At 39.1% G+C, this 20,772-nt stretch overlaps 1 protein-coding gene across 1 annotated transcript in view; it reads left to right on the top strand.

Annotated features, from left to right (window-relative positions):
- Positions 1–8,026: 8,026 nt before the first annotated feature.
- The window catches only part of plppr2b (phospholipid phosphatase related 2b), a 66,727-nt gene continuing 53,981 nt past the window's right edge, over positions 8,027–20,772 (top strand). Inside the window, exon 1 of the mRNA XM_034082584.2 lies at positions 8,027–8,107. The gene's annotated coding sequence lies outside the window, so the exon portion shown is untranslated. The remainder of the gene's footprint in view (positions 8,108–20,772) is intronic.

Below are 20,772 nucleotides of genomic sequence, written 5' to 3'. Positions count from 1 at the left end.
GGAGATACCAAAATGCTGTCTCACAGGGAATCAGCGCGGGCAGCAGAGAACCAAACAGTTTTCCGTTTGAAGCAAAACACATTCTTCTTATGTAGCTTATCACACAATAGTCCATATGTTTTCCCGCTATGAAAGCCACAGGTGTTGGGAAGGCCTGCAGGATGCACATCATTAAAATTAGGGAAAATGTCCCTCCCAATTTGCCAAGCCTATCGATGGTTTAACCCAGAAAAACACTCAAAGGGGTAATCTTTTCTCTCAAAACAGAACTCACGATTAACTCTGCATCTCCCTTCTTCAAAAATAGCTTAAAAATACCCTTTTGATAAACAGGTAAAAGTCAAAGAAAAAGACTATTGCGCTAATCTACTTTTAAGAAAAAGGGAACATTGTTTCAGGAATCTATAAAAAACCTCTCTATATTTGAGAGGAAAAATGTACTTTTTGTTCCTTCAACTATTAACACACAGGAATGTATAAACCCACACATATATTAGGGATGACATGATGTAATACACCTCCTATAGATGGGTGACATTAAAATGAACATACCAAAAATATGCGGCCTCAATTCTTTGGTACAATATCTCACATCAATTTCCACATGTGTTTCTCCACTTCCATTATGAACACCTCGTCGTTCATTGTGCGTATCGTAGTGGAGGTGTTGTGATGAAGGAGGGGGGTCTGCTAAATTAGTATATATGCGGGATGGGCCTGGCCCGGATGCTCACCTTTCCACTTCCTGCGAGGGGGGGGCTGCCTGCCCGACCTTACCTTACGGCTGCGCCGCGGCAAAAATATGATTCATCCTAATTTTAGAGATGCGCCGAGCCGCTTCTGGGACGCGTCTGAGCCGTAACGCGGCGCGTGTGGTGGAATAGCACCCATTGACTAGAGTGGCCGCGATCCTTACGACCGCCGCGGCGCGGCCGTAACGCGGCGCAGACGCTCCTGGTGCGTTTAGGGGGTAAGACAAGAGTGGATCTGACTTTAATTACATTTGTCTCGAGTGTTTCGTCAACATAATGTGTTGCTTAAAATAATACTTCTGCATACAGTCTGTGACACTGTGAGTGTTGCACGGCCAGATGAGGCTGGAGAAGCTGACTCAGATAAGGAAATATATGATATATTATGATATTATATGATCGATGATCTGATTGATGATGTAATATGAATGATAAGTGCGACACGTCGGCGTCTTCTCTGCATACGGCAGTTTAAACTGTATTTCCTTTATCCTGTAATATGACTTGAGAGATTTAAACTCCGCACACTGAGTTGATCTCTTTTCTATAGACGCCGGAGGCGGGCAGCGTCAGGTAAAATAAGTTATTTAGCCTTCTCAAACCTGAGTCTCACGCGCCGCCTATGGTGGATGTGCTAGTCACTTATCCGACCGGCCCACTTCGGTACCGGCCCATCGGGATTCGTCCCGATGGCCAGTCCGCCACTGCACCCAGCCCACGTAAACTGTCAATGGGGGGAGCCTCGCTGCGGGGAAACGATGGACCTAGTGTCCCGATCGGAGTGGGAATAATAATAATAATCCGTGCATTTTATCCATTAATTTCCCCAACATTGTGGTAAAAAAACCACACGTTTAATCCATGTTGTTGGTGTACTACAACTACAAAAAGCATCGGTTTGTTTTCTCATCAGGAAATGCAGACCGGCTCAAACAAACGATTTTTAATCATCATCCTCACGATCATTTAATGGATCATATGTTCGCCGAATTGACATGAAAGCACTAATAAATGTAGTTTCATCCACTTGAGTTTACAACTACAAAAATAATCGATTTGTTTTTATATCACATCCGACGGGAGGAAATTCAGCAGCTCTCACTCCCGATTTTTAATCCTAATGTAATCATCATTTTCACCACGATCATTTATGTTTATGTTCGCCGAATTGACATGAAAGCAGTGACAAATATGAATATACTGTAGTCAACTTCATTAAAACGTTATTAACGTGCCTAATCTCAGTAATTCACCATTTCTACGCATGACAACACACTTTGTCCGTGTTTGGCTCTCGAAGCGTTCCCGCATTGACGTCACTTCCGGCTTCCCCCAAAACTTCAAAATGACTCGAAGGAATTTCCCCGGGATGTTCGAAATTATTGATATTTAACGGAACGGTATCGCTTTTTCTTTTTTAAACTGACGGTTCGAGATTACTAGTAGCCCAATATTTCATTGCACAACAGTTGTTGGGATGCTGTCACAGGCTCTTTAAGATGCCACTAAAGCTTTATACTGGATACACTCCCTGATCCCACCAGAAGCGTCTGCGCTGCGCCGCGCTGCGACCTCCTCCTGCGTCATAACCATATATACAGTCTATGGTCATAACCCACCAGGCGCGTTTCAAAACGTTGCGGAAGCGGAGCGTCGTGTGTGCAGCCTCGCAGTTGTTGTTGATTTTGGAATATTTACTGGACATTTGTACTTCTACAAGTAGTAGGCTACGTAGTTAAATGGTTTATGTTTGTGTCTGTTTAAATCGTGTTTATTGTTGTTATTTCCTATTTTGTTGTGTTGTAGACTACAGACACAGTTAATAATAATTGTAATATTGCAGTTATAAACGACATGAATGTGTTGATGTATTTTAGTGGTAAAAAAATATGCATTCATCATCATAATTATTCTATACAATTTACAGTGCCTGTAAACCGGAGGAGAACGCTGGCATGTATTCTCCTACTTGAAAGACGGTGGTGGGGGGGGAGGAGAAGGAGCCAGCAAAGCAGACAACAAGGTGATTTTCAAAAATAGGATTCATCCTATATTTTAGAAATTCCTTGCGGCGAGGAGCTTCTGGGACGCTTCGAGCCGCGGCGCAGCGTGGCGCAGTGGGTCTGGTGGAATAGCACCCATTGACTAGAGTGGCTGCGATCGCTAAAAACGCCGCAGCCGCAGTGCAGCGCAGCCGCAGTGCAGCGCAGACGCTCCTGGTGGGATTAGGGGGTAGGATAGGGTGAGAGAAAAGAGTAGGAATTAAGATATATGCGCCACATCTATACCAAAACGTTTTTTTGGCACTGACACCAATAAACAGTTGTGCGTCGACTCGGCAGGGATCAAGGCACGTATATGCCTCTGCTTCCACCGTCTACACACACAACCAAATTACATCTATACCATGAGCACATTGCTCCCAAAAAGTGTTTCTGGCACTGACACCAATCAACAGTTGTCTAGAATCGGTGTATATTTCGCTGTGGTTTCAGCAAAATATAACGCTTGATGATCTTTATCCTTTTCAATATTGCAGCCTTGAGTATCTACGAATAGCAACCCTGTCTCCTAAAAATTACGTTCCCACAGAACTAAACTGCATTCTCAATTACGTTTAGCTAGAAACATATTTTCTCCCACGTTACGTTCGTTATGAACGTATCTCAAATACGTTTATTTTCTACATATCTTCTAGAAGCATATTTTCTTCCACGTTACGTTTGTTATGAACGTATCTTAAATACGTTTATTTTCTACATATCTTTGCCATTTATTGTCTTGCTTATAATAATGATAATAGTTATTTAGGAATATAATTTTAGAGCACATATTTGAAATCGAGAATCGGGCTCGATATATGGATTAAAATCAGTAGGCGAGGCTGTAATTTCGCCAGCTGTTACTCTCATGAGCGAGGCAGAAAATAATAGTTTTTAACATGCCAAAAAGCTGCTGTGTCGTTTATTGCACCTCAAACATTAAAACAAATCCAGAGTTACGTGTTTCTGTACTTCCTCTAAGAAGAAAGGACAGTAACAGAAGATCTCTGTGGCTTCAGGTTTGATCGCCGTTCAAATGACAGCGTTGGTTTCCCCAAAAGTGGGCGGGGCTGTAAAGTGAAGTAGATTTTACTCTCATCTATTATTCAAAACCATTCTATTTATTCTAACGTAAATTACATGCCAGTGTTTTATCTTTTTATTTATTTGTTTTTATTTTAAATCGTATAATGTCGGACTTTTTCTCCGTCTGTGATGAAAAGAAATGGGGTTTAGAGCCTCAAAATACTGAAATCTGTATTTTCTTTAATCTTTTCCTTCTAATTTGTTATTCTTTTCTAAATAACACACTGTTATTTACTCAACAATAACACACAATTATCCTTGTTTTTATTTATTCATTTAATTCTATAATCTTGGGCTTTTTAGCCGTAAATAAAGTCACCGGAAACAGATGGGACATTTTGAGTGATACACACCACAAACTCACCAAACTGATTACCCAAGATCCTCAGCTTGAAGCTCGTTGATTGGATGTTTTAGCCGCAATGCACGCTGGGATATGGTGTTAATAAGATATGATATCCGACAACGAAAAATAAAATAATACCTAATTCAGAGTGTTCTTGCTTTTCTCTTTGGAAGTCATCACATAACGGCATTGTAATACACGGTTCGGCTGCATTACATATTACACATCTGCCGTAGTTCTTTATTTATAGAGCCCTGATGAGAAGACTTCTGGACAAACAGGAGAACTGCTGCCAAAACTGAATATGTGACGTGGATCATAAATATATCAACAATTAAACAACATCTTCAATTTCTTTTCACAAAATACGTCTCCTTGCAGTATCAATAGTAATTCGGCTGACTTTTATATTTGATCCAATTGGTATATAGGTTATATTTACACCATAACGGTGCACAGCTGATAGAAAAGGACTTGTAGTTTTTAAAGATATTACTGATTTTCTTTGAATATCAGAATGTAAATACTGAGTTGAGAGAATAGTCAGGGGATTTGGGTGATGGGAGACACATCTATGGAATCACAATTTCAATAGACGGATATGCTTTTCTGTCTGTGATGTTTTACAAATCAGATATTAATGTGTAAAAGTAAAACAAGAGAAATAGTATAGCAATATCCTGTAAAATTATGTAAAAACATGAATAAAACTACACATCTTCAGATGTTATACATACATAAGTGTCTACACTAATAATACAAAGTTATTATTAGTATGCTGTGTGTACCTTGTGTGCACCGCCTAGTGGTTAAAGCATGTTATTGAATTATTTTTGTTGAATAATGTTATTTGATTAAAACAATATTAAGAGTACATACTTTCATAGGGGGAAAGTAGAAGGTCAATGATAGAAATAGTATATAGAATATAAAAAGTCAAGAAGATACTAAGTGCTCTCTACAATAAAACAGTTTAGTGCCGGATGTACACAGATATTAATAGGAGGATGTGCAAAACAGAAAAACGAATTAACCTTTATTAACACATTAAAGAATACTTTAGGTTAAGGTCTTCTTTTAAACAAGAAAAAAGCTTTGGGGGTATCTATCTACAGATGAATATTAAGCCTGACAAAGTACTTAACGTCTAAAATATTGCTTTCCTGCAATGTTAACTATGTTGAAGAACTTATTTTAACTGATATTATACACATTAATTATACTCTTATGTATGTAGTAGATAGTATAAGAAATGTGCAGAATATGACAGTTTAATGGTGGAGGTACACACATATTGATAGATGTCTTGTAATGCGCTGTTGAGGAACCTGCGACCCAAGTTGTGTATAAGATCAATACACCTTAGAAAATCTTGAAATCTTGAAAGGGATGTGCAAAATAGCCATTATACAGTTTTTAATTAACTATTAGTAGAGAATAACGAGTAATGAATATACTTTATAAAGATCTGCAGATAAATGTTTAGTCTTCTCAAGCACCAACTATCATCTCTCCTGATTGTTGGCACTTGACAATCACCTTCCCTGAATTTGACTCAGGTGTAACTAAAGTCTGCTTTAAGGGTTGTTTATATTCCACATCATTAATCAGAATCTGCAAAGTAACTAAACTAAATGTAGTGAAGTAAAAATACCAGGTTAACCTCTGAATTGTAGTGGAGTAGAATTACAAAGTAACAATGAGCTGTCGTGTGGGTATATATTGATGCTGCCCATTATGGATACAAGCGATTTTCACCCATTTAGTAATTACATGTTTTAAATGTGTACACACCAATGTGTTTCCTATCGCCTAAACCTCCAGGGCTGTACACAGTTTAATACTGTCAACTTCTAAATTTAAATAAATAACAGTGTGTTATTTAGAAAATAATAATAAATTAGAAGGAAGAGATTTTAAAAAATACAGATTTCAGTATTTTGAGGCTCTAAACCCCATTTCTTTTCCTCAAAGACGACAAAAATAGTCCGACATTATACGATTTAAAATAAAAACAAATAAATAAAAAGATAAAACACTGGCATGTAAATTACGTTAGAATAAATAGAAAGGTTTTGAATAATAGATGAGAGTAAAATCTACTTCACTTTACAGCCCCGCCCACTTTTGGGGAAACCAACGCTGTCATTTGAACAGCGATCAAGCCTGAAGCCACAGAGCTCTTCTGTTACTGTCCTTTCTTCTTAGAGGAAGTACAGAAACACGTAACTCTGGATTTGTTTTAATGTTTGAGGTGCAATAAACGACACAGCAGCTTTTGTCATGTTAAAACTATTATTTTCTGCCTCGCTCATGAGAGTAACAGCTGGCGAAATGACAGCCTCCCCTACTGATTTTGTGCTCTAAAATTATATTTATAAATGACTATTATCATTATTATAAGCAAGACAATAAATGGCAAAGATATGTAGAAAATAAACGTATTTGAGATACGTTCATAATGAACGTAACGTGGGAGTAAATACGTTTCTAGCTAAACGTAATTGAGAATGCAGTTTAGTTCTGTGGGAACGTAATTTTTAGGAGACAGGGTTGACGAATAGGAATACCAATCTGATCCTTTCCTTTTTCTTTAACAACCAAGCTGTTTGTACATTTGAGTAGATGCACTTTGCTTAAAGGTGACATGTCATGCTTTTCCGGTTATTACCCGTCCCCTTGTGTGTTATGAAGGTTTTTATGCATGTAAACGTTGTGCAGAGTCAAAACTCTCAAAGTACACCCTGTAGCAAGTAAAACTCTAACACAGAAAATACCTCCCCAAAACGCCTCGTTGGAGATATGTCACTGTCCATTTGATTCTTCCGGGTACATCATGATGTCATGTCGTCCCCGGAACGAAATGGACCAATCCGTGGAGCCGTTACGTTACGTCCGCGGAGCCGTTACGTTAAGCCCCCGCTGATTGGTCCAAATTGACCAATCCACGGATTTCCTCACACACACACTCAGTGCATGCAGCTCTGCTGATCTCTCCTCCCTGGCTGCAGGCTGATAACAGACAGTTGGGATCGCGGCGAAATTTTCTCTGCAGACCCATTCTCACAGCGTTTATCAACCTTTTTCTTACTCAATATCAAGCCACACTTATTGTTTTTACTTCGGCTGTGACTTTGTGTGTGCTCAGGGTGAGTTTGGCTGTGTTTCGCTGTGTATCGCTAAACAAGGAAATCACACCTCCACGCAGCTCAGCGCGATTCACAACGTCCCGACTGGTCCCAACCAATCGGAGCACACTGGGCTCACAGGGAGGGGGGGCAAGAGCTGCAACGAGCCGTTTAGTGGAGAAAGTGAATACTGCTGAATACACATACTTTACAGAGATGCTGTATGCGAAACCAATGTGAGTTTGGAACATTGAACAATGTAAATCTATTCTAGTAGTCCTCAACAATGGAATTATGATCAGTAGAAATGGCCATGACATGTGACCTTTAACCTAACCATCTAAAACAACTCAAACTGTCAAACAAGTATTCTACTCCCCTAAAGGAAGGAAGCCAAGATGACTCAGTTATTCAATACTGCTGCTGCTTTTTATTCAAACAGCATTTTTGATTGCTAAGCACTATTGACATATTCAAATAGCTTTTAAAGTGCAGCTTCATGCAAAAGTTTAAGTCTGAGAATGTAGAATAACAATTGTTATTTATTTAGTCAAAACCTCATTTGAAAGTTGTTGACATAGGGTATAAAGAGCAACTGTTTTTCATAATCTTTTTGTTCTCTTTTGTGATACAGGTTGACTGTGGGAATCCATTCCTAATTCAGGTTGGCTGCTGACGTAAATCAGGAGCGAGGTCCAAACATTTTGCTGACACTTTTCCAGACACTGGGTAGAATCGGGCCATATTAATAAGGTATGTTTTTCTGGTGTTTTTCAGGCAGACTTATATACACTACCCATCTCTCTGGGTATGCAGGATTTCAAGTGTAGCTGTTTGGTTCAGTTTGCGTTGCTTTGTTCCTTGTGTATTATGTATTTGACAAGGACAGATCGGTTGGATATTTATTGAAAAGTAATGAATTGGGAGAACAATTAAGTATGTAACTTAACCATACTGGGCCAAGTTTGCCTTCATACTATTCACACCAAAAAAAAGTGTCCTCATGTATTACATCATGACATCAAATACATGTGTTGACCCTGGTGTGGGAAAGATAAAACGTTTTTTATTAGGGACTCAAAGGACAGACCAAAGGCACTATTACAATACTTGAGAGCTTCATGAAATACAACTAGACCAAGCTATTTTTATGTATATTTCATTATGACTTACTCGTGTGTATAATTTATACAACAATATAATTCAGGCAAATTTTATCACGATTAATTGCTTTTTTAATTCGCCCAAATCTGGTGTATGAACCCCTGAAGTACTATCGTTACAACGTCTTTAGAGATGGTCAGGGTTTCAGACACATGAATTACAGCACTGCTGACCTGTACTGTATCTTCTTTTATAATCCCATTTTGCTAAATATCTGATTAATTCTTTATGGCTGAAATTCCCCAGCATGGCAATTTGAAACGATAATGTCCTTGGCTGTGATCCACAGTGATAGTGTATGAAATGAGCACATCCACTGACTCGGCCTACTTCTGATTTCCCAAGACAAGATAGTCCCTACATTTAAACACACACTGGCTCTTATCACACAGCTCCTCCATAACACTATGGATTGGCCACTCAGTCTCTCTGTATTTTGGGTGTGCTTGTGTTTGTTGGGGGAGGTATTTTTCAGTATAGAAACCTTTGCTTAACAATACTGCATGCATGTGCTTTTGTGGTCTGTGTGTTCATGCAAAGTGTACCAGCACCTTCTATACAGTGCTCTTTGTTCCCTTGTGTGTGCGCTTGCATGTTCTTTTGTAGCATACTGTAGAAAGAGCACTGTTTGTTTGTGTTTGTGTTTTTTGTTCATACAAGTCAAGTGTAAAAAAGGGCACAACATCATTAGTTTATAATGTGAGGTTTCATGTGTTACCTACATTTTGTGAGTCAAAATGTCATGGAACCTCTGACAGCTGGATGCCAGTTTGTTTTAACATAGCCTATTTATTGTGGCTTATTTGTATGTGTATGGTTGTGTAAATAGGGACTCTAGGGTAAGTAGGTCTGCCACCCTATGACCAGTGAAATATGTCAGTATTTGACATTGATTTCACATACCCGCGTATGGCAACTATGGTATCTTTTAGATTAGAGATCATATTATCATTTACTTAAAAGGCATGGTTGTGGGTTGGGTTAGTTAACTAAGACAAACATTGACTCATTTTCAGGCCTTTTGGGGTCAATGGAAAATGTCACATCAGATTTTAAGTGAATGGTGAACCTGTTTATATGCAGGGATCTACTGTTCACCTGCTATATTGTATCTCTGCTGTAAGGAGGCCGTGCAGGTAGCCTACAGTGGTATTTTTCAATGTTTTTGTTAAAAACAGCTGCAGTTAGTGGTGTGAGACACATCTGTAAAGTTTTAGCCATGAGAATAAAAACGAAGAGCTGAAAGACACACCAACTCGTAAAACAATTCTCTCTCAGTCTTTCATCCCTGCACAAACTGCCAGTTACCTGATCCTATTTTATATGAAAATATTAGTTATAGGCAGGTTAGGTGAGGGTTTGGCAACAAAAACGCTTTATATATCCTTTATTTAACCAGGTACAGTATAAATCTCATTGAGATTAAAATCTCTTTTTAAAGAGCGACCTGGCCAAGAAGGGCAGCATGAACAAAGTTACAACAGATCAAACACAGACAATACAGGCAGATAAATACAGCGGCCGTAAAACACAAATGAAAAGGCACATTAACCAGTCAATATGCAAATAAAATGAACTATTATAAATCATTAAAAACTGGCACAATTTAAAACGACTTCAATTATGCAATCACATCGACCAATGGATTCTTGTTCTCTGTCCTTTAAGATGGACTTGAATTCCCCCATAGTGATTACATTTGACAGTTTCAGCTCCTTTTGTATATTATTCCGAGCAGAAGGGGCAGCATATTTAATACTTTGTTGTTAGGGGAAGATGGTGAAAGTCAAGGATGCTATATGCAATCCACAAGCCCAACCTCCACCCCTTTGAATTCCTTACATCACAATAGGGCACAATGCATTGGGTATAGGGAAACTAGGTTGAAAGGAAGGTTAAAGAAAAGAAAGTCAAGACAAGACAAGACACGAATACTGCATGTTTTTGTGTGTGCAATGCATGTATGCACTGATGTGTGTCTCTAGTCTACTTATTTGCAGGCTATTCATGGCCACCTCTGTACTTGCTCTATTTAGTCTTACCTTCCCCATTTTGCCCTTGACTTTGACAACTCTCTCTTTAGACTCTCAAACGTCTGATGATAAATGTTCACATACATCAATCTAGAAGACCAGACAGCCGCGTCTGAAGGTATTAACCGTCATGAAAGAGATGCCACACACCTACAGAGTGTGAGTTAAAGTGATGGAGCAGAAAATAAAGATGTCCCTTGGGAGGCTGTGAAAGGCCGATAATATTAGTTACTGAAATGCAATGCAGTTGTTTCTATGTCTTTGCAGCAACCATGTGATATTGTGACAGAAAAACTGTATCAGTGCAAAGTGTCAACTCTTTTGATTCTATTTGTGAGGGATGATATTTATTTGTGGCGGCCCGCCACAAATAAATCAATGTATGGGAAACACTGCCTTACGAGTTATAATTGGAGATGGCTTTGAGTTGCGCGCGCTGCTAAAGAGACGCGCTACCATGGAAACCAAACAATGGTGTAGCTGTATTAAAGTCCGAGTGGAAACAGTCCTGAGTAAATCTGATTTGGTCAGAAATCGGGAGAAATGCGGGAGAAATATGACCCCGGGAGGAAACCGGGAGAGGGCAATGAAATCGGGAGTCTCCCGCGAAAATCGGGAGGGTTGGCAAGTATGGTGGTGTGCCCTCTCCTGTGAATGATTTGTTTGAGTGCAGCAGGGGGAAGGGTGGTGGGGTGTGTAACGCTGTGTCCTTGCTCTTATAGTTTAACAGTATTTTGTAAGAAATTGAGATATACCGGGAAATGTATATTGGCAGAAGGGATGCCAGAGCTTGTCCTTGGCCACCTGTTTACAACCCTAATTGATATACAGTTTTTAGATTAAATATGAGAGCAGACCAAGAAAAAGTTTACCATTTCATAAGTGAATAAGTGTTTTTCCCAAAATTTTAAAACTATTTCTTGCCATATTAAAGACTAACCAACTCAATATTCCAACCTTGAAAGACTATAGCCAGGTTTCCATCCACATTTGGCCCACATTTTAATCACATTTCTAGAAAATGATCCAAAGAAAATGTTAATTCATACGCCATTACATCTAATACTCCTAATATTGGGAGTTAGTTTATTGAATCTGGCGCTAAATCTACTGTCAGCGGCACACATATAACTTCAGATAAAGAGAGAGCAAGAAGACTTAAGGATGGTGAACAAAAGAAACTGAAAAACTATAACAGCTTGGTGGAAAATCACCTTATTAGGCTATATATAAAAAAAATTCTTGCCCCAAATCACAAAAAATGCCTCAAAGGGCTGTACAAAGCAATCAGAAGCAAAGACAAAAACAAAATACAAATATCATAGTATAGCAATTGTAAAAACATTATACAACATCATACAACAACATAAGTATTGCCATGTGATAAAATCATGTGACTGAAGTGATGCTAATGTAAATGGAAACTCGGTGATGGAAATTAGTTGACAAGGAAGACGGATGCGAAGAGATGGGTTTTGAGTTTGCTTTTAAAGGAGTCAACTCAATTAGCTTCGCGGATCTGAGTAGTAATACAAATGCCACTTCAATCTCATTAGTATGCAGAAAAAGTGACAGGTCGCCCCGCCCCTTTTCGACCGGAAGTCCCGCCTTATTTGACCGGAAGTCCCGCCTTTTTATTTTGAAACCGGAAGTCCCGCCTCGTTCGACCGGAAGTCCCGCCTCGTTCGACCGGATGTCCCGCCCCCGCTTCCGGCGGATGTCCCGCCCCCGCTTCCGGTTTACAAAATAAAATAAAAAATAAATTAAAATTAAAAAAATGAGAAAAATAAAATGCCGTTGTTTTCAATCAATTAATATGCCTAGGATATATGTCCCGCCTCCTAACCACTTCCTGTGTGGTTAATCCTGTATACAGTATCGAATGTAACTTACAAATACTTGCAAATAACATGAAATTAATCAAAAGTAAGGCATCTTAAAAACATATATTTAAACCTCTCTGTTTTTGCAAACAGGACATGACAGGACATGAGGGGAGAGAACATATGGTGGAGGAGGGGGGAACACACACACACACACACACACACACACACACACACACACACACACACACACACACACACACACACACACACACACACACACACACACACACACACACACACACACACACACACACACACACACACACACACACACACACACACACACACACACACACACACACTTTCCCCGCCCCTCACCCTCTCCCTCTGTCTAAATAAAAAGCCAGCGTCTTTAGTCACTCTTAAATATTTTTCAAGTCGAGAGAAAATGGCCAAGAGACGTCTTGATATGAATTTAATCAGCGAGACACCGGTGACAACTTACAGCCATCCGTTGGGTGCTCCAGTCAAGAAACGAATGCAGTTTGTATGCCGGGTTCAGACGCCTACAGCCGAAGAACTTCACGAAGAATGGATTCTAAAAAATGGCGATGTTTGGGGTTATATATTCAACTATATGGCTAATGAACTGCATTTCTACAATCTGAAGAATGGAGAAACGTATGGACCCCGTAGTGTTAAAGCGACACTGACCTCAACAGATTGGGCTGTGTTAACTCTGGTGTCTTCCCGAGATCTACAAGCAACCATTGTATCGGAAGAAGTAGTGCATCAAGAAACCATCGTGGAACCAGAGGTGTACAAGATATTTGCAAAGAAAAACAAAGAAACACAAACAGCATGCGAGATTAAAGAAGAGCCTGCATCCTTACCCCTCAATGTGGAGGAAGAAGAAGGAGATATTCCCACACAACCAGAGGGGAGAAGAGTCCTGACAGGCACCGTCTGGGAAACTAAAAGCGGACCCTCTGGGCGTTGGTATTACCGCTCAAGCCGTTTGGTGACGTTGGGTAAGGACCCCTCTGATGATTTTGTTTTGGAGTATTTTAATTCTACCTGTGGGGTATTTCAAACGTCCTTGAGGGTGCCTCTGACTGCATGGCTGGAAATGATTGATGGAAAAGCTACAAAGCTTAAAGAACTTTTTAAACAAAGTCAGACATCGATGGACATTATACTGGTGAAAAAGACCCTCACGTTTGCAGAGGACTCCACCCCCCAGTCAACATAACAAGTCCCACCCACCTCAGCAGATCATTTAAAAAGTAAGGACCCCGTAAGGACATTTTTAGAGAGCAGCAACCATGGATCTGAGAAAAACCACGATCTGCAGCCTGGATCAAACGCCTACAGGACCGCCATCCTCACCAACATTTTGGACACCAGATCTGGACAGCGCTATGGCTGACATTGATATCACGGGGTGGCTGGATATGCCTCAACCTCCACCCGAGTCTCCAGAGGAATCAACAACAGTAGGCATTGATATGCCATGCTCTACTTGTGCTCCCAAGGGTGGTGCTACAGAACGTATTAGGACATCGGCATTCCTGAACACGGTAAAAGCGGTTGTAGTTCATCTGTTGGATAGAGTCGTGTACCTTTACAGAAAGGAAACATGTAACGGATGTCAAGTCGATCACCCCAGTCAGAGGCAGCACGAGTGTTTATTCCCTACCGATGAATACTATTTGGATCGACACTATGATGAAGTGGTAAAGAGACTGTGGACCGTTCGTTTCATTCCAGCCATTCGGGACGCTCTGCACCAGAACCACCTTCATGTGTCGGAGAGGAGAGTCTTTGGAGCTACCGAGGCAATTCTGCACAACCTCAGAAACACCAGACTCTTTGAGGCTAAAATCGAGAAACTATACGAACAGCTGGTAGAGAACGACGAAACCCAAATGAAGATTACAAGAGCAGCTTGGGCCTTCTGGCAGCATTAGGAAGAGTTTTTATTTTATTTTTGATACTTTTTCGTTAAAGTATGTTTTTATTTTTGATCTGTTTTTATATTTTACTTCTTTTGTAACATGTTTTTCTATACATGGGTGTGACATATCAATAAAATGCATTGTAAGAAAAACTGTTGTACTCATTACCTCATCGGGGCTGTAACAGGAAACATGTCTGAGAAACGTGTTATGCATAGGGTGTATTACACTCCATCTAATCCAGGGAGTTTAGGAGGTGTGGATAAACTCCATAGAGCTGTACAGAATGAAATGGGTAAACAAATAAATGTAGAGAAAGTCAGAGAATATTTATCTGAACAAGACGCATATACTTTGCACAAGCCTGCTAGGGTGCATTTTGTAAGAAACAGAGTTTTTGTACTCAGACCGCTGCAACTATATGGCTAATGAACTGCATTTCTACAATCTGAAGAATGGAGAAACGTATGGACCAGCCTTCGTAAAAAAGCTGCTGTCAAAATGAACTTTAAGGAGGGGGAGCTTGTAAGGATATCCAAATTGAGAGGAGTATTCGAAAAAAAATATGAGCAGAGTTATACTGACGAACTATTTACGGTGTCTGAAGGCTTACAAGGGGACTTTTTATGAGAAAGAGTTACAAAAAGTGAAGATAGCCAATGACAAGGCTTTTCAAGTCGAGACAATTCTAAAAAGGCGTGTGGTGAGAGGGAAAAAACAAATGTTTGTATCTTGGCATAATTGGCCCGAAAAATTCAACAACTGGGTTGATGCAGACGAAATCAAAGATGTATCAAAGCAAACAGAATCAACGCTCAGTCCTTCATTACAGCCATGGCACAATTATTTCAGGTGACTCTGGCTTTATTAGGAAAACAAACATATAATACAAATGGGTTAGGGGTTACATGTAATCATCGTGGACTTAATAGTCTAACAAAATACTTTTATCTGAATACATTTGTTCTTTTTAAGAGCACTTTTTGAAATTATTTATTAATTATTTCAGTGGAACAATCCAGTTTTTGTTAACATTAACGCTTTCTTCTCTTTTTCTTGTGTTACTAAGATACTTTTAGACACACTTTGGTGTATGCAACACTTGTTCAGATAAACAAGGTTTTTTCTTTTCTGATAAACTTACATATTTTAGTTATTTTATGTTACCAAGATACTTTGAGATACACCCTGATGTACACAACACTTAACAAAGGGTATAATATGAAGTACTTGGTAAGGAAGGGGTTTCTCTTTAACGGTGCAAAACTTTAGAACAGGGTAAAATATTCATTAAATTGTATTGAATTGAGTTTTCTTTTTTGATTTTCAACATACTATTTGTACACAATGACTGTTCCATATTACTAAGATACTTTTAGACACACTGGTGTATGCAACACTTGTTCAGATAAACAAGGTTTTTTATTTTCTGATAAACTTACATATTTTAGTTATTTTATGTTACCAAGATACTTTGAGATACACCCTGATGTACGCAACACTTAACAAAGGGTATAATATGAAGTACTTGGTAAGGAAGGGGTTTTTTCTTTAACGGTGCAAAACTTTAGAACAGGGTAAAATATTCATTAAATTGTATTGAATTGAGTTTTCTTTTTTGATTTTCAACATACTATTTGTACACAATGACTGTTCCATATTTCTGACATTCTATACTTTTCTGACTTTTTTTCTGTAGAATCTTGACAAAACTATTACTTGTTCTTAAATGATGACCTATTGCTGGAGATGAGATGAAAAAGCTACAACGCTTAAAGAACTTTTTTTCTAAAAACTCTCAATTCTATAATTGACTACCACCATTCAACGCAATAAGCCCCACCCTACACTCAGCAAATCATCTAAAACGAAGGACCTCGCTAAGACGACCGTTGTAAACGAGCCATGGAGCAGAGACAAGCCAAGACTCCCCCCGCGAGTTGCAGCCAGGAACAGACTACTGGACTACCATCAACACCACCAAGGGGGAAACCCGAATCTTGCAATTCTACTGCTGCTGCTGATTTTGCTCCTTGGGCCAAAATGTCTCTGTTTATGGACACAGTGAAAGCGGTGTTGGTTGATATTGTGGAGAGAGTGATACATCGGTACAGAGAAGAAATATGCAACGGGTGCCGAGTCAGTCACCCCGGCCAGAGGCAACACGATTTTCTGAATGACATGTCCGATTTTTACTTCAGAAACAATTACAATGCGTTAATGAAAAGACTCTGGCTCACCGACTTCATTACTGAGATCGACCAGACTCTTAATGATAAAGACATTTTCACGGATGATTGGAGGATCCAAGGCGCTTCGGAGGCTTTTCTTCACAATCTCAAAAATTGCAGACGCCTCAAGGAGAGACTTGAAAAGATCCATGCCGAGTTGGATGGAGAAGAAGAAGACTTACAACCAGCAGTTGGATGGAGAAGCCAGGGACTTGTTCGATACATTGACTTTTTTCTTTAAGTAAAATAAAAAATGGGAAACTACTATGCAAAACGCTCTGTATATATTGATCATAATGTAGTCATTACCCGTTTAATAAGTGTGATGATGGGGACGATTGAAAACAGAACAAGTAGTGACCCCTGTGTAAAAAGAATGGCCGAAGTTTGTAAACTGGAAGACATTTTGGATATCGTTCGTTCTGGCAGTACTATTCCGGGTCATTGGGAAACGATTGTAAACGAAACATTTAAAGTGGTCCTGGAATCTTCATTTTCCGAAACATTCTGTAACATTATCTCAGAAATGAAACAAACATCAAAAGTGCATCATGTGCTCTCATTGTATGCTCTGTTTGTAGATGTAACGCATCTTTGCGTCGAAAACAGCATACACGTGAATATTTTGACTGAAGTGAAAAAACTCCATCACGATATCTCCAGTAATATGGGGAATTCTAAGCTGGAGACTGTCCTGGGGATGCTACAATCAGTATAACTATTGATTTTGTGTGTGAAAAAATAAAAAAAGTGTTTTTTTTTTACATCTAAAAACTTTTGTCATCATTATAGCAAGGGGGGCGTGTCTGATACATGTGTATTACAGTCCTTCTTGTTGTGTTTTCAGTGTTTTCTGTGTGTCTGTACACACAAAGCACACTTCATTATCTACTTTTCAGCTTTTTTAAAAAGAAAAGTGTATCTTTCGGTAACTTTCTCAGAGAATTTAAGCATAAATCTGTCAAATGTTCAAAACAGCCTTGTTTCACTTAAATACCCTCAAAATGACAAACTGCCGTTAAGAGTTCAGATTCTTAACCAAATCTACTGAAACAAAGTCCTTCATTATCTACTTTTCAGCTTTTAATACAAAAGTGTATCTTTCGGTAACCTTCTTGAGAGAATTAAGCATAAATCTGTCAAAGATTCTTAACGAAATCTACTGACACAAAGTCTAATTCATTATCTACTTTTCAGCTTTTATACACAAAGTGTATCTTTCAGTAACTTTACCAGAGAATTTAAGCATACATCTGTCAAGTGTTCAAAGCAGCCTTGTTTCACTGAAATACCCTCAAAATGACAACCTGCCATTATTACGAAATCTCCTCAAACAGAGTACTTTCTACAGATGAAGCCTTCCCACTCAACGCAATATGTCCCACCCACTCAGCAAATCATATAAAACTAAGGACGACCGTTAAAAACTAGCCATGGATCTGAGAAAAACCAAGTCTGATGTAGCCTGCCCTTATTGTCACCAGGATAATGGATATGGGCTTAATGACTGGATGTTACAAAGTAGGGGAGAGGATGTTCCCGAAGAAGAGCTCTTTTGATGTTTGTTTCATTTCTGAGATAATGTTACAGAATGTTTCGGAAAATGAAGATTCCAGGACCACTTTAAATGTTTCGTTTACAATCGTTTCCCAATGACCCGGAATAGAACGATATCCAAAATGTCTTCCAGTTTACAAACTTCGGCCATTCTTTTTACACAGGGGTCACTACTTGTTCTGTTTTCAATCGTCCCCATCATCACACTTATTAAACGGGTAATGACTACATTATGATCAATATATACAGAGCGTTTTGCATAGTAGTTTCCCATTTTTTATTTTACTTAAAGAAAAAAGTCAATGTATCGAACAAGTCCCTGGCTTCTCCATCCAACTGCTGGGTGTTAGTCTTCTTCTTCTCCATCCAACTCGGCATGGATCTTTTCAAGTCTCTCCTTGAGGCGTCTGCAATTTTGAGATTGTGAAGAAAAGCCTCCGAAGCGCCTTGGATCCTCAATCATCCGTGAAAATGTCTTTATCATTAAGAGTCTGGTCGATCTCAGTAATGAAGTCGGTGAGCCAGAGTCTTTTCATTACGCATTGTAATTGTTTCTGAAGTAAAAATCGGACATGTCATTCAGAAAATCGTGTTGCCTCTGCCGGGGTGACTGACTCGGCACCCGTTGCATATTCTTCTCTGTACCGATGTATCACTCTCTCCACAATATCAACCAACACCGCTTTCACTGTGTCCATAAACAGAGACGTTTTGGCCCAAGAGCAAAATCAGCAGCAGCAGTAGAATTGCAAGATTCGGGTTTCCCCCTTGGTGGTGTTGATGGTAGTCCAGTAGTCTGTTCCTGGCTGCAACTCGCGGGGGGGAGTCTGGCTTGTCTCTGCTCCATTGCTCGTTTACAACGGTCGTCTTAGCGAGGGTCCTTCGTTTTAGATTGATTTGCGAGTGTAGGGTGGGGCTTATTGCGTTGAATGGTGGTAGTCAATTATAGAATTGAGAGTTTTTAGAAAAAAAGTTCTTTAAGCGTTGTAGCTTTTTCATCTCATCTCCAGCAATAGGTCATCATTTAAGAACAAGTAATAGTTTTGTCAAGATTCTACAGAAAAAAAAGTCAGAAAAGTAATAGAATGTCAGAAATATGGAACAGTCATTGTGTACAATAGTATGTTGAAAATCAAAAAAAGAAAAACTCAATTCAATACAATTTAATGAATATTTTACCCTGTTCTAAAGTTTTGCACCGGTTAAGAAAAACCCCTTCCTTACCAAGTACTTCATATTATATCCCTTGTTAAGTGTTGCGTACATCCGGTGGTATCTCAAAGTATCTTGGTAACATAAAATAACTAAATATGTAAGTTTATCAGAAAAGAAAAAACCTTGTTTATCTGAACAAGTGTTGCCATACCCAAAGTGTGTCTAAAAGTATCTTAGTAACACAAAAAAAGAGAAGAAAGCGTTATGTTAACAAAAACTGGATTGTTCCACTGAAATAATTAATAAATATTTCAAAAAGTGCTCTAAAAAGAACAAATGTAGTCAGATAAAAGTATTTTGTTAGACTATTAAGTCCACGATGATTATCAATGTAACCCCTAACCCATTTGTATTATATGTTTGTTTTCCTAATAAAGCCAGAGTCACCTGAAATAATTGTGCCATGGGCTGTAATGAAGGACTGAGCGTTGATTCTGTTTGCTTTGATACATCTTTGATTTCGTCTGCATCAACCCAGTTGTTGAATTTTTTCGGGCCAATTATGCCAAGATACAACATTTGTTTTTTCCCTCTCAACCACACGCCTTTTTAGAATTGTCTCGACTTGAAAAGCCTTGTCATTGGCTATCTTCACTTTTTGTAACTCTTTCTCATAAAAAGTCCCCTTGTAAGCCTTCAGACACCGTAAATAGTTCGTCAGTATAACTCGGCTCATATTTTTTTTCGAATACTCCTCTCAATTTGGATATCCTTACAAGCTCCCCCCTCCTTAAAGTTCATTTTGACAGCAGCTTTTTTACGAAGGCTGGTCCATACGTTTCTCCATTCTTCAGATTGTAGAAATGCAGTTCATTAGCCATATAGTTGCAGCGGTCTGAGTACAAAAAACTCTGTTTCTTACAAAATGCACCCTAGCAGGCTTGTGCAAAAGTATATGCGTCTTGCTCAGATAATATTCTCTGACTTTCTCTACATTTATTGTTTACCCATTTCATTCTGTACAGCTCTATGGAGTTTATCCACACCTCCTAAACTCCCTGGATTAGATGGAGTGTAATACACCCTATGCATAACACGTTTCTCAGACATGTTCCTGTTACAGGCCCCGATGAGGTAATGGAGTACAACAGTTTTTCTTACAATGCATTTTATTGATATGTCACACCCATGTTATAACAACATGATTACAAAAGAAGTAAAATATAAAAACAGATCAAAAAATAAAAACATACTTTAACGAAAAAGTATCAAAAATAAAATAAAAACTCTTCCTAATGCTGCCAGAAGGCCCAAGCTGCTCTTGTAATCTTCATTTGGGTTTCGTCGTTCTCTACCAGCTGTTCGTATAGTTTCTCGAGTTTTAGCCTCAAAGAGTCTGGTGTTTCTGAGGTTGTGCAGAATCGCCTCGGTAGCTCCAAAGACTCTCCTCTCCGACACATGAAGGTGGTTCTGGTGCAGAGCGTCCCGAATGGC

Source organism: Pseudochaenichthys georgianus, chromosome 1 (assembly GCF_902827115.2).
Source record: "Pseudochaenichthys georgianus chromosome 1, fPseGeo1.2, whole genome shotgun sequence".
NCBI classification, from domain to species: domain Eukaryota; kingdom Metazoa; phylum Chordata; class Actinopteri; order Perciformes; family Channichthyidae; genus Pseudochaenichthys; species Pseudochaenichthys georgianus.
Note: the sequence above shows the minus strand (reverse complement) of the source record. Positions and strands in the feature narration are given on the sequence as shown.